Source organism: Oncorhynchus mykiss, chromosome 19, assembly GCF_013265735.2.
Source record: "Oncorhynchus mykiss isolate Arlee chromosome 19, USDA_OmykA_1.1, whole genome shotgun sequence".
NCBI lineage: Eukaryota > Metazoa > Chordata > Actinopteri > Salmoniformes > Salmonidae > Oncorhynchus > Oncorhynchus mykiss.
The window spans coordinates 20,035,670-20,047,386 of NC_048583.1; the positions used below are offsets into that span (position 1 = coordinate 20,035,670).

The 11,717-nt window shown below is 44.6% G+C and overlaps 1 pseudogene; it reads left to right on the top strand.

Moving 5' to 3' along the window:
• Window positions 1-3,877: 3,877 nt before the first annotated feature.
• LOC110497521 lies at window positions 3,878-11,229 on the top strand (annotated as a pseudogene).
• Window positions 11,230-11,717: the final 488 nt, after the last annotated feature.

An 11,717-nucleotide genomic window follows, 5' to 3' on the forward strand; every position in this document is an offset into this window, starting at 1 on the left:
TCTTGCGTTCATTGCACGCAGAGTCAGTGTATATGCAACAGTTTGGGCCGCCTAATTTGTCCGAATTTTACGTAATTATGACATAACATTGAAGGTTGTTCAATGTAACAGGAATATTTAGACTTATGGATGCCACCGGCTAGATAAAATACGTAACGGTTCTGTATTTCACTGAAAGAATAAACATCTTGTTTTCGAGATGATAGGTCATTACTATGCCCGAATCTGGAAACTAAGGTTCGTATTTCTGTGTGTTATCATGTTATAACAAAGCCTATGATTTGATAGAGCAGTCTGACTGAGCGATGGTAGGCAGCAGCAGGCTCGTAAGCATTCATTCAAACAGCACTTTCGTGCGTTTGCCAGCAGCTGTTAATGACTTCAAGCCTATCAACTCCCGAGATTAGGCTGGTTGGTGTAACCGATGTGAAATGGCTTGCTAGTTAGCGGGGTGCGTGCTAATAGCGTTTCAAACTACACTCGCTCTGAGACTTGGAGTGGTTGTTTCCCTTGCTCTACATGGGTAACACTGCTTCGAGGGTGGCTGTTGTCGTTGTGTTCCTGGTTCGAGCCCAGGTAAGAGTGAGGAGAGGGACAAAGCTATACTATTACACTGGCAATACTAAAGTGCCTATAACATCCAATAGTCAAAGGTTAATGAAATACAAATGGCATAGAGAGAAATAGTCCTATAATAACTACAACCTAAAACTTCTTACCTGGGAATATTGAAGACTCATGTTAAAAGGAACCACCAGCTTTCATATGTTCTCATGTTCTGAGCAAGGAACTTAAACGTTAGCTTTCTTACATGGCACATATTGCACTTTTACTTTCTTCTCCAACACTTTGTTTTTGCATTATTTAAACCAAATTGAACATGTTTCATTATTTATTTGAGGCTAAATTGATTTGATTGATGTATTATATTAAGTTAAAATAAATGTTCATTCAGTATTGTTGTAATTGTCATTATTACAAATTTAAAAATTGGCATAAACTTTTTTTTTGGTCATCCAATAATCGGTATCGGCGTTGAAAAATCATAATCGGTCGACCTCTAATATACACGGCTGTGATTATAATCCAAGAGAGTTCTCGTGGTAAATAATGCGGTCGGCATTTGATTGTAAGGAATTTTAGGTCAGGTGAACAAAAGAACTTGTGAGCTCCTGTATGTTGTTATGATCACACCACGCATAAGGCATACACCCCCGCCCTTCTTCTTACCAGACAGATGTTTGTTTCTGTCGGTGCAAAACCGGGTGGCTGTACCGACTCTGAGCCATGTTTCCGTGAAACAGAGAATGTTACAATCTCCGATGTCTTTCTGGAAGGCAACCCATGCTCGAATATTGTCTACCTTGTCAAGAGGCTGGACATTGGTGAGTAGTATACTCGGGAGCGGTGAGCGATGTGCCCGTCTACAGAGCCTGACCAAGAAGACTGCTCTGTCTCCCCGTCTGCAAAATGAGCAACGAAGGGGCCTAGACTTCGGCTACCGAAATTAGACTTGCCTTGAGAAAAAATGTAATGTGCACAAACAGCCGGAAACCAACAAAAACGTCACAATGTTGTCATATAATACAGTGCCTTGAGAAAGTATTCATACCCCTTGACTCCCGAGTGGCGCAGCAGTCTTAGGCACTGCATCTCAGTGCAAGAGGCATCACTACAGTCCCTGGTTTGAATCCAGGCTGTATCACATCCGGCCGGGATTGGGAGTCCCAAAGGGCGACGCACTATTGGCATAGTGTTGTCTGGGTTTGGCCGGGGTAGGCCGTCATTGTAAATAAGAATTAGTTCTTAACTGACTTGCCTAGTTAAGTAAATAAAATGTAAATACACATTTTATTGTGCTGTAGCCTGAATTCAAAATAGATTAAATAGATTGTTTTTCTCACCCATCTACACACAAAACCCTATGACAAAGTAAAAACATGATTTTAGACAGAAATATCTAATTTACAGAAGTATTCACACCCATAAGTCAATACCTTTGGCGGTGATTACAGCTGCGAGTCTTTCTGGGTAAGTCTCTAAGAGCGTTTCACACCTGGATTGTGCAACATTTGCCTATGATTTTGCGTTTTTGTTTCATCTGGCTGCCAATTCCTGATCTTCTGAGAACATAATTTGAGGAGTCGTCTGAAGTGTAAGAGGAATGGGTGCTACAGGTATTCAACAGTGCGGCGACTGGCTACTGTTCTGAACTTTGTGGTGAGCTTTCTGACGCCCAGAGCTGCTGAGGCGTCACAAGTGGGTGCTACAGAGTGGAAGAGAAGTCCAGAGGCTATAAGACTCAGGCTGGTTCCCAGACTTGCCCTCTACAAGATCATCAGCAGACTCCATCTACCGTTCTTTGGCTCCCTCTGCTCAAGCCATGAACCTCTCCATCTTCGGAGGATGCAGCTTCCAAAGACTTGGCCTCTATTGGTTGACCTGTCATGATATATTGCTTTTTTGTTTTGAAGCGCTTTGAAATTCTATGAAAACGCTTTAGAAATGTTATAAATTATTATTATTCAAAATTCCTCAAGCTTTGTCAAATTGGTTGTTGATCATTGCTAGACAACCATTTTCAGGTCTTGCCATATTTCCAAGTAGATTTAATTCAAAACTGTAACTCTGCCACTGTCTTCTTGGTAAGCAACACTAGAGTAGATTTGGCCTTGTCTGTTAGGTTATTGTCCTGCTGAAAGGTAAATTAATCTCCCATTGTCTGGTGGAAAGCAGACTGAACCAGAATTTTGCCTGTGCTTAGCTCCATTCCATAAATTGTTTTATCCTGGAAAAACTCCCCTGTCCTTAATGATGACAAGCACACCCACAACATTATGCGGCCACCACTATGCTTGAAAATATGAGGGGTGTACTCAGTAATGTGTTGTATTGGAATTGCCCCTAACAAGACAAAAAGTGAATTTCTTTGCCACATTTTTTTTTGCTGTATTACTTTATTGCCTTGTTGCAAACAGGTTGCATGTTTTGGAATAATTTTTATTCTGTACAGGCTTCCTTTTCACTATGTCAATTAGGTTAGTATTGTGGAGAAACTACAATGTTGTTGATCCATCCTCAGTTTTCTCCTATCACAGCCATTAACCTCAAGTCACCATTGGCCTTAGGGAAAATCCCTAAGCGGTTGCGTTCCTCTCATGCGACTGAGTTAGGAAGGACGCCTGTGTCTTTGTAGTGACTGGGTGTATTGATACATCATCCAAATTGTAATGAATAACTTTACCATGCTCAAAGGGACATTCAATGTCTGCTTTTTATTTATTTTTTACCCATCTACCAATAGGTGCCCTTCTTTGCGAGGCATTGGAAAACCTCCCTGGCCTTTGTGGTTGAATTTTAAATTAAATTCATGCGGAATATTCATTTTTTTTGCAAGCTAATTCCAAGCAACACTAGTGTGTAAATGATAGCGTTGCTAAAAGCAGTTAAGGTCTAGGCCAGGGATGGACACCTTTGATGGGGGTGTGGCCCACAAAAAAACCTGAATTTATCATGAGGGGCCGCAGTGGGTCTGCGTACCCACATCCATTGGTCCGCCTTCAAATGAAGGGCCGCCAATTGCCCATCCCTGGTCTAGGCTAATGTTTATATGGTAATGACTTTGTCCCTGTTATTCTATAAACTAAGAGCACTGGCATGCCATTCTTTTTATGGTAACCAAATATGATAACATACTGGGTAGAACTTATACATGGCTTTAAAATAGTGTAGACATGTTCATATTACCTATAAACGTGGCGAGCATTCCTTTCCTCGTGTCCTCTCCTCGCTTCCCACTTTGTTGAGAAGGATGTGAGGAATTGGAGAGAAATGTGAGATTCACCCACAGTATCCTTCTCTTCCTCCTCAGCTGGAAGGATGGGCAGGCAGAGGAAGAGAGTGTTGTCCGGCGAGGCTGACCCCCCTCTCACAAGGAAAGACGAGAAACCTGCCACCCTACAACGCAAGGAAAAAAAAAAAAAAAGCTTGACATCGGCAAAATCTTCATCAATATCTCCATCGGCCTCTGCATCTTCAGCCTTACCTGGTTCTTCTATGCCCTTTACATGCGTTCCTCGCTGGCCAAACGGGTGGTAACTCTCCATCACTCGCCGCCCGTCCTTGATGCCAATAGCAGCAGTGCTGAGGTGTCCCCTGAAAGGTTTTGGGGCTCCTACCGACCCCAGGTCTACTTTGGGATGAAAACCAGGAGCCCCAGATCTGTTGTCACAGGTACAAGACTGTTGTTTCTCTACATTCACCCTTAAATATTTGCTAATACTATTGACTAAAGTGTCAGCTGGAAATAACTGTGTATTTTATGTGGCAAGCGCTACTGACCTGTTTGCGAAAACACCAGAGGAACACAATGGAAATAAGTTGTATGACTTATTGTGTTATCCTCATATTATATGTGGTTTATATCAGGGTTTATGTTAGGACCCTACCGTTACTCCTTAAGGTCCAAGGATCTTATGTTATTTTCAGAGGTAGACTGGCTCTGGCGGCCAAAACTCTTATCTAAACGTGAATTGATTCTTAATTGCGATATGTTTCTAGAAACATTTTTATTTAACCTTTTTATTTAACTAGGCAAGTCCGTTAAGAACATATTCTTATTTACAATGATGGCCTACGAACAGTGGGTTAACTGCCTTGTTCAGTGGCAGAGCGACAGATTTTGACCTTGTCATCTCGGGGTGTTTGGTCTAGCAACCTTTCAGTTACTGAAACGTAAAGCCCTTTACTTTCATCTCACATCAAAATCATTTTACAAATGCAAATTATACTGTACACTTTTATCCGGCTTTATCACAGTTGCAGCCAACAGTATTTTTCGGTGACAACACGTTTCTGGTGGCCTTCCATTACACACAGGTATTCAGAGCATGCTAGATAGCTAGTTAGCACACGTGGTCCCTCTGTCTTCCGTAAACATTTGCTGTAACATGGCGGGATGACCGTTTGGAAGACTAAACCTAGCCCTATATTTTTATTTCCCAATTGGTAATTCAAGCGAGCTTCCCATTCGCCATTCAAGTGCATAGACAACTTGGCAGGCTTCAGCGCGTCACACACCGCTTTGCAATGAGCTGGAGGCAGTATGCATTTTTAAAATATATAGTTTGAAACCTTAACGTTTTGCTACATAGTATGAGGCATGTCTTACCTTGCTTCACAGTAGCCTAGCCAAAATCCAACCAAACTTGCAGGTAATTATTATTATGATTTTTTTTTTACAAAGACTTCCATATGCCATTGAAACCAAATTTCTTTCATTGTGCCTTTGGCAACGGGACAATCTTAGTCATATTGACAACCCTGGTTAGATCTCCACTCTTTCAACATTTCCAATGGATATTTTCATCTCTGTCTCATGAAACTGCTAATTGCATTAGGGAACAAACATGCGTGTGTAGCCTACTGCCCTTTGCACATTGCTGCGCGTATAATGTGAAGAAATAATATTCGATCAACATTTTAAACTTAACGTGAGCCTCATTGCTTTTTTGTGTTTTTTTGTGATTGCAGCCTGGGCCTACTGGTTGTATGAATGTGGTATCTATCGTCTCTCAACTGTCCCTGTCTGTTTGGAATAGTCTTTCTTTCTCACACAGAACGACAAGCTGACCAATAGAATATGTCCATTTTTCTATTATGGGGATAGTAGATTGACCTAGGCTAGTGATTTTGTTTTTCGTTACTCGTCTTGATGGCTGAGGAAAAGTAAATGTGGACAGTTCAAATTTTTCATCAGAATTCGGTAGGAAGGACACGCTATTGCATCCTCGAATTGCATGTTTTGTTAAAATGAATTCCCTTAAAGTAAATGCCATTTCTTTCATTCTGAGCACTGTGGGTGGACGCTCTAATCAGGTTACGCACCCAATGCATATGGATCCGGTACATTTCTTAAATGTCCCGTAAATGAAATGTCCAGAGGCACATTTTTCTAATGGAAACCCTGGATTATATACATAATGTTTAACATTTAATATTTTGGGGAATGATTTAAATAAATAATTTCTGTGTTTCCATTTCTCTACATCCCAGGGATGATGTGGATGCGCCAGTTCTCTGAGGTGGATGTGAACCTCCGGCACACATGCGAGCAGGGTGACCGGCTGCAGGGCTACGGCTGGCTGATGCATGATGGCCTCAGCTTTGGTGTGCAGGAGATCCATGACAGCGACTTTACGCTTACCACGGAGTTCGTCAAGCGGATGGGCGGTGAGCATGGAGGGGACTGGACCTGGAGGATCACAGCCAAGCAGCATGTGAGTGTGGTGGGATACATTCACACACCTTTAAACCCACCTGGCAATTAACCAGGCATATTTTGTTCTGATTATTTGTCTTACATTGAAAGACATTTGATTTTTGAAACTATTCATATTGTCTCCTGGTATTGATTTTTTTTATTTTTTATTTGAATGATACTGAGCAGAGTTTTTCTCTCCCATTTCACTAGGTTTCAAAACATTTTCTCCTTCTTATTGAACATGACCCAGTTCTTCCTTCCCCCAGAGTTCGGCTCCGGACGCGCCGGTCATCTCCCTGATGTTCTATGCTGCTGCTGACACCCAGGGTTCCCTGGAGGCCCACGTGGAGGAGAGGGCTGGGCTCCATCACTGGGTTCTCAGAGGAGCTGGGGAACTTCAAGATCACCTTCCGCAAGCCTGTTGCCGGGGAGTCCTCCAGTGCCAAATATGCCAGGTAGGTACACTCCCAAACTGCTAACGTTAGTATTTTCATACCCAAAAATCAATAGAACTCAATGAATGTACCCCAAATTAGTAACAAATGTGCCACAATATTCCCTATTAATTCATATTTAAATAATACCAAGCAATATTAAATATCTGAAGAAAATGTTCTAAGTGAAAAAATAGAAATGGCACATAATCAATCTTTTTCAATAAAATCAGTGAGCCTGTCAAGAGAGAAACATGATATGTGACAGAAATAATGTAGTATGAAACAAAGCATTGCATATTAATAAAGACACAACTGCTACAGCAATGCATTGAGAAACAAAGCAGAGATGGGATATGTCCTCAGTGTCTGCGGTGAAGATGGCCAGCCAAACTGCTGTTCTGGCTCTGATATAATGGTTCTGTTCAACGTTTTGAGGGACAAAACAGACAGACATTGATCTGTTCCAGTGGTGAGGACAAGGTCAATAGAGACTCCAATGCATAGATATCGAAGGGACAGCAACGTTTCATGAGGAGGTTGCACAATCAAGCCATAACGCAGGCTAGAAAAGAGCATTGAATAGAAGGGAGGAAGAGCAGGAACACAGCAAACAAACAAACCTATCACAAGTGTGTCTGCCATTTACTGTTTCTGCCATTTAGTGTGTCTGCCAATTCAACATAACCCATCGGTCAGTATGCTGTACTCTTTATGCCTCACCCTTGGCTGAAGTAGTATGAAATCACAGATGTAGGTTTAAGGTCATGCCACTTTCCAGGAGGCCATTGCACTCTGAAGGGTATAAAACCCTATGGGGATGGCAGGTCAAGGGTATTGGTGCCGTGCTCCAATTCTGAGAGGAAGCTTTGGCAAGACGAGAACATGAGAGATTCCTACTACCTTCAGGGTGGTTCACCTTCATCTTCTTTCCTCAGCTACAACTACCTCCAGACCTTGTCGCCAGGCTTGGATAGGCTGACGGACATCGTGAGGAACAGCTTGAACCGCAGATTCGTCTACAGCCCCCCCTCTGACGGGAAGAGGCAGTACATCGCGGTGGACACCTACAAGCCCCCACACCAGCCGAAACCAGCCGACCCCAGAAAGGAGAGCGACTTTGTCCTGCACCAGGTCACCGTCCAGGTGCCCTTCCAGATTGAGGTCCTGTTCGAGTCTGGTAGCTTCCGCAACCGTCCCAATCAGCTGTCAGCGGCGGCCATGACGGAGGAGCTGGAGGAGAGGAAGGCGGCGTTCGACGCCAAGTTTGAGAAGACGTTCGGCCTCCAGGCCAAAGGCTTGGGCCATGCCCAGGTGAAGTTCAGCAAGGCGGCGCTGAGCAACATGCTGGGTGGGATGGGTTACTTCTACGGCCAGTCGGTGGTCCAGTCGGTGTACAACGAATACCCGCTGCTCTACCCCGAGGGTGCCCTGTTAACCGCTGTGCCCTCGCGCTCCTTTTTCCCCCGGGGGTTCCTGTGGGACGAAGGCTTCCACCAGCTGCTGCTCAGCAAGTGGGACCCCCAGGTGACGCGGGAGGCCACGGCCCACTGGTTGGACCTGGTCAATATGGAGGGATGGATTCCCCGGGAGCAGATCCTGGGCGATGAGGCACGCAGCAAGGTCCCTGCCGAGTTTGTGGTGCAGCGCAATGAGAACGCCAACCCGCCCACCCTCTTCTTGGCCCTGCAGAAGCTAGTGGAGCAGCTCCAGGCCAATCCAGACTCAGAGTCCTCACGGCCCACCCTGCCCTTCCTCCGCAGGCTCTACCCCCGGCTCCAGACGTGGTTCGAGTGGTACAACACCACCCAGACAGGCCCGCTGCCCAACTCCTACCGCTGGCGGGGCCGCGACAAGGACACCAACCTCTTTCTCAATCCCAAGACTCTGACGTCCGGCCTGGATGACTACCCGCGGGCCTCGCACCCGTCAGTCGAGGAGCGCCATGTGGACCTGCACTGCTGGATGGCCCTGGCGTCAGGCACCATGACCAGCGTGGCCCGGCTGCTGGGAGAGCCACACCAGGAGTATGAGCGCACCCACCAGACGCTCAGCGACAATGCACTGCTGGACGAGCTGCACTGGTCAAACCAGCTTCGCTCTTTCAGCGACTATGGAAACCACACGCAGGCGGTGTCGCTGCAGCAGGAGAAGGTGTACGTGCCCCCGGGGCAGCCGAGGCACCAGTTTCCCGTGGCGCGCCTGGTGCGCTCGGTCCGCCGGGCCCCCAAGCCGCAGTTCGTCAATGCTTTGGGCTACATCAGCCTATTCCCCTTCCTGCTACACGTCCTGACGCCTGACTCGCCCAAGCTAGAGCACATCTTCAAAGACATGAGGGACGGGGACAAGCTGTGGACGCCCTACGGCCTTCGCTCTCTGTCCAGGGCCGACCCGCTCTACATGAAGCGTAACACGGAGCATGACGCCCCCTACTGGCGGGGCCCCATATGGATCAACATCAACTACCTGGTCGTCAGGGCCCTGCACCACTATGGCAAGACTGAGGGGCCATATCAGGAGAAGGCAGCAGCCCTCTACCAGGAACTCAGAACTAATATCATGAACAATGTTTACAGACAGTATGCAGATACTGGGTATATCTGGGAACAGTACAATGACAGCACGGGCAGTGGGCAAGGGAGCCACCCCTTCACTGGCTGGTCGGCACTAACTGTTTTGATAATGGCTGAGCAGTATTGACACTGAAAAATCTCATCTCGCTTTTTGTAAGATGTTCTCAAAAAATGTGCCATTTTTAACGTCAATAGATGTTAAGTCTATGGGCCAACTCTAATGTTCCAATTTTTCCCCTTTGGCTGTCTCAGTGAGTGTTTGTGCAAAGCCCATACCCCAAAGAACAGATGAAAGGTTATTTTTGAATACCCCATATACTTATCAATGAACTCCCCAAGTGCCGCCTGACTGAGAGAAGTCTGTTTGATGGCAGAAACCTTTTTAAGAACTATAGTAACAATAGTAGTAGTAAAGAATAGTCTTGACATAAATCATTCATACAGTATCATATCAAGACTACCGTACTAGGAAATAATGCACTTTTTCAAAGTCGATCATTCAAACTTTTTTTAGTCTCCGGGGATGCATTTTCTGTTGAACAAAATAATACCTACAATTGGTGGACCTATTGAGAAATAGTATATTCCGTCTTAACAAATATTTGATCCCTAGGGTCATTTTGTTTCGGGTTGCTTTGTCCCCTCATACAATCTCATTTAAACCCGTATAAAATTGAGAAATAAGTTTAGTTTTTTTGCCAGATGTTTTGCTGCAAACAAACGGTTTCCTGTTAATTTTATCAATGCAAAACAAGTCACAGATGTATCTCCACTGGTAGCAGATATCCTGAGTGGCACGGAATAACACGAGTAACTTCAATGCGTTGGTTTGTTACATCTTCAGTGGAAAGAACAATAAATATGTCAAAGCCTTGTGCTGATTACTTTTTATCTGTGGGAAGGATGTCATTATCGCCTTTTAGGAAGACGCTTATTTTCTCAATATGTACTGTTGTGTGGTGTTGTTACTCTAGCCTCTGATTTTGGTAACCAATCATGAAATATTAGAAATTCAATCAAAGTATATATTTTTTGTATAGTTTTATAGCAGTGCTTATTAAGATGTATTAAACTACAGCTGATAATGTACACTTCTGATAGGAGTGACCCTCCAGATCAGTAACCGGTGACTGGGTCAATTTGTCTTGCTTTGATTTCTTGCATCCTCTCTCCTAGCCAGCCTCCTTCTCAACCATACTGGACGAGATGGTCCCCTTCCCTGGGAGCTCCTCCTTCGATGGGTTTTAAGAAAGGCGAGGAGAGATGATGCGAGGAATTGAGGAAAGATGAATTGAGAAAGAGCCACTGTCAGAGCCTGATCCTGGTCCTTTGTCAGACTGCGACACGCGAAGGACAGCCGCTGACGTCAATCCGCCGAGAGTCATTGTTTCTACGGCGCCCGGTTACCATGGCGAGGCATCGTTGTGAAGGGGCCCAATGCTGAATTGGATAAAATGGAGAGGCTCGGAGTGCATCGCCAGTGTCAACTTCTTTTCAAGCGTTGACATGCAGAGAGTCGAGACGCATACAAACAAGACAAGAGCATAGTGTTCAGTTCAGATCTTTATTAACACAGCAGTGTGTGTACACCATTACAGAGGGCCTGGCTCCTGAATGCACTGATGTTGGTTTACAGCTTCCGCGTGACCCTGGGACCGAAATCTTTCTGGCTTTCATGTTATTACAGCCTTTTGAATAGATGTGTAGTTCAAGGTCTGTCTTGTCACAGTCAGGTTTGCAGTTCTATAAATAGGCCAATGCTCAGGAGGAAGCAGCGCGGGCTTGTAGCTAGTTAGAGAATGACTGTAAAAGGTGAAAAACCTAGCAATGCAACATTCAGTATTTATCTTTAAACTATCATCACCAACATAAAGTAGACATCTTTTATGTATTGATGTAATTTGCCTCACTTTTGGGAAATAGGCAACTGGAAATGTTTTATTAAAAAACATAAGCACAACTGCTGTTGTCTTTATTTCACATTCTGCCAATGGTGAGTTGTCCTTTTTATTGATCTACAGAGACATTCATTGTTCATTGTCGTTAGCCCACAACAGTTCCAATGTAGAATCGGTTTCCAAATTTCCTGTAACATTCCCCCGACTCCTGAAATCTTCCAAATGTAATTTCTCATCTAGAAACCCTGGGAATTTTAGCAACCAACAGTTGAGTGTGGAAGTGATAGCTCACTCTGTTGTCCAGTAGGGAGGGTTGATGTTTATTTTTTACCTTTATTTAACTAGATAAGTCAGTTAAGAACAAATTCTTATTTTCAATGGCAGCCTAGGAACAGTGGGTACCTTGTTCAGGGGCAGAATGACAGATTTAACCTTGTCAGCTCAGGGATTCGATCTTGCAACCTTTCGGTTACTAATCCAACATTCTAACCACTAGGCTACCTGCCGCTCTGGTGTGTCAGAGGCTCCACAGGAGAGGCCGCAAGTACAG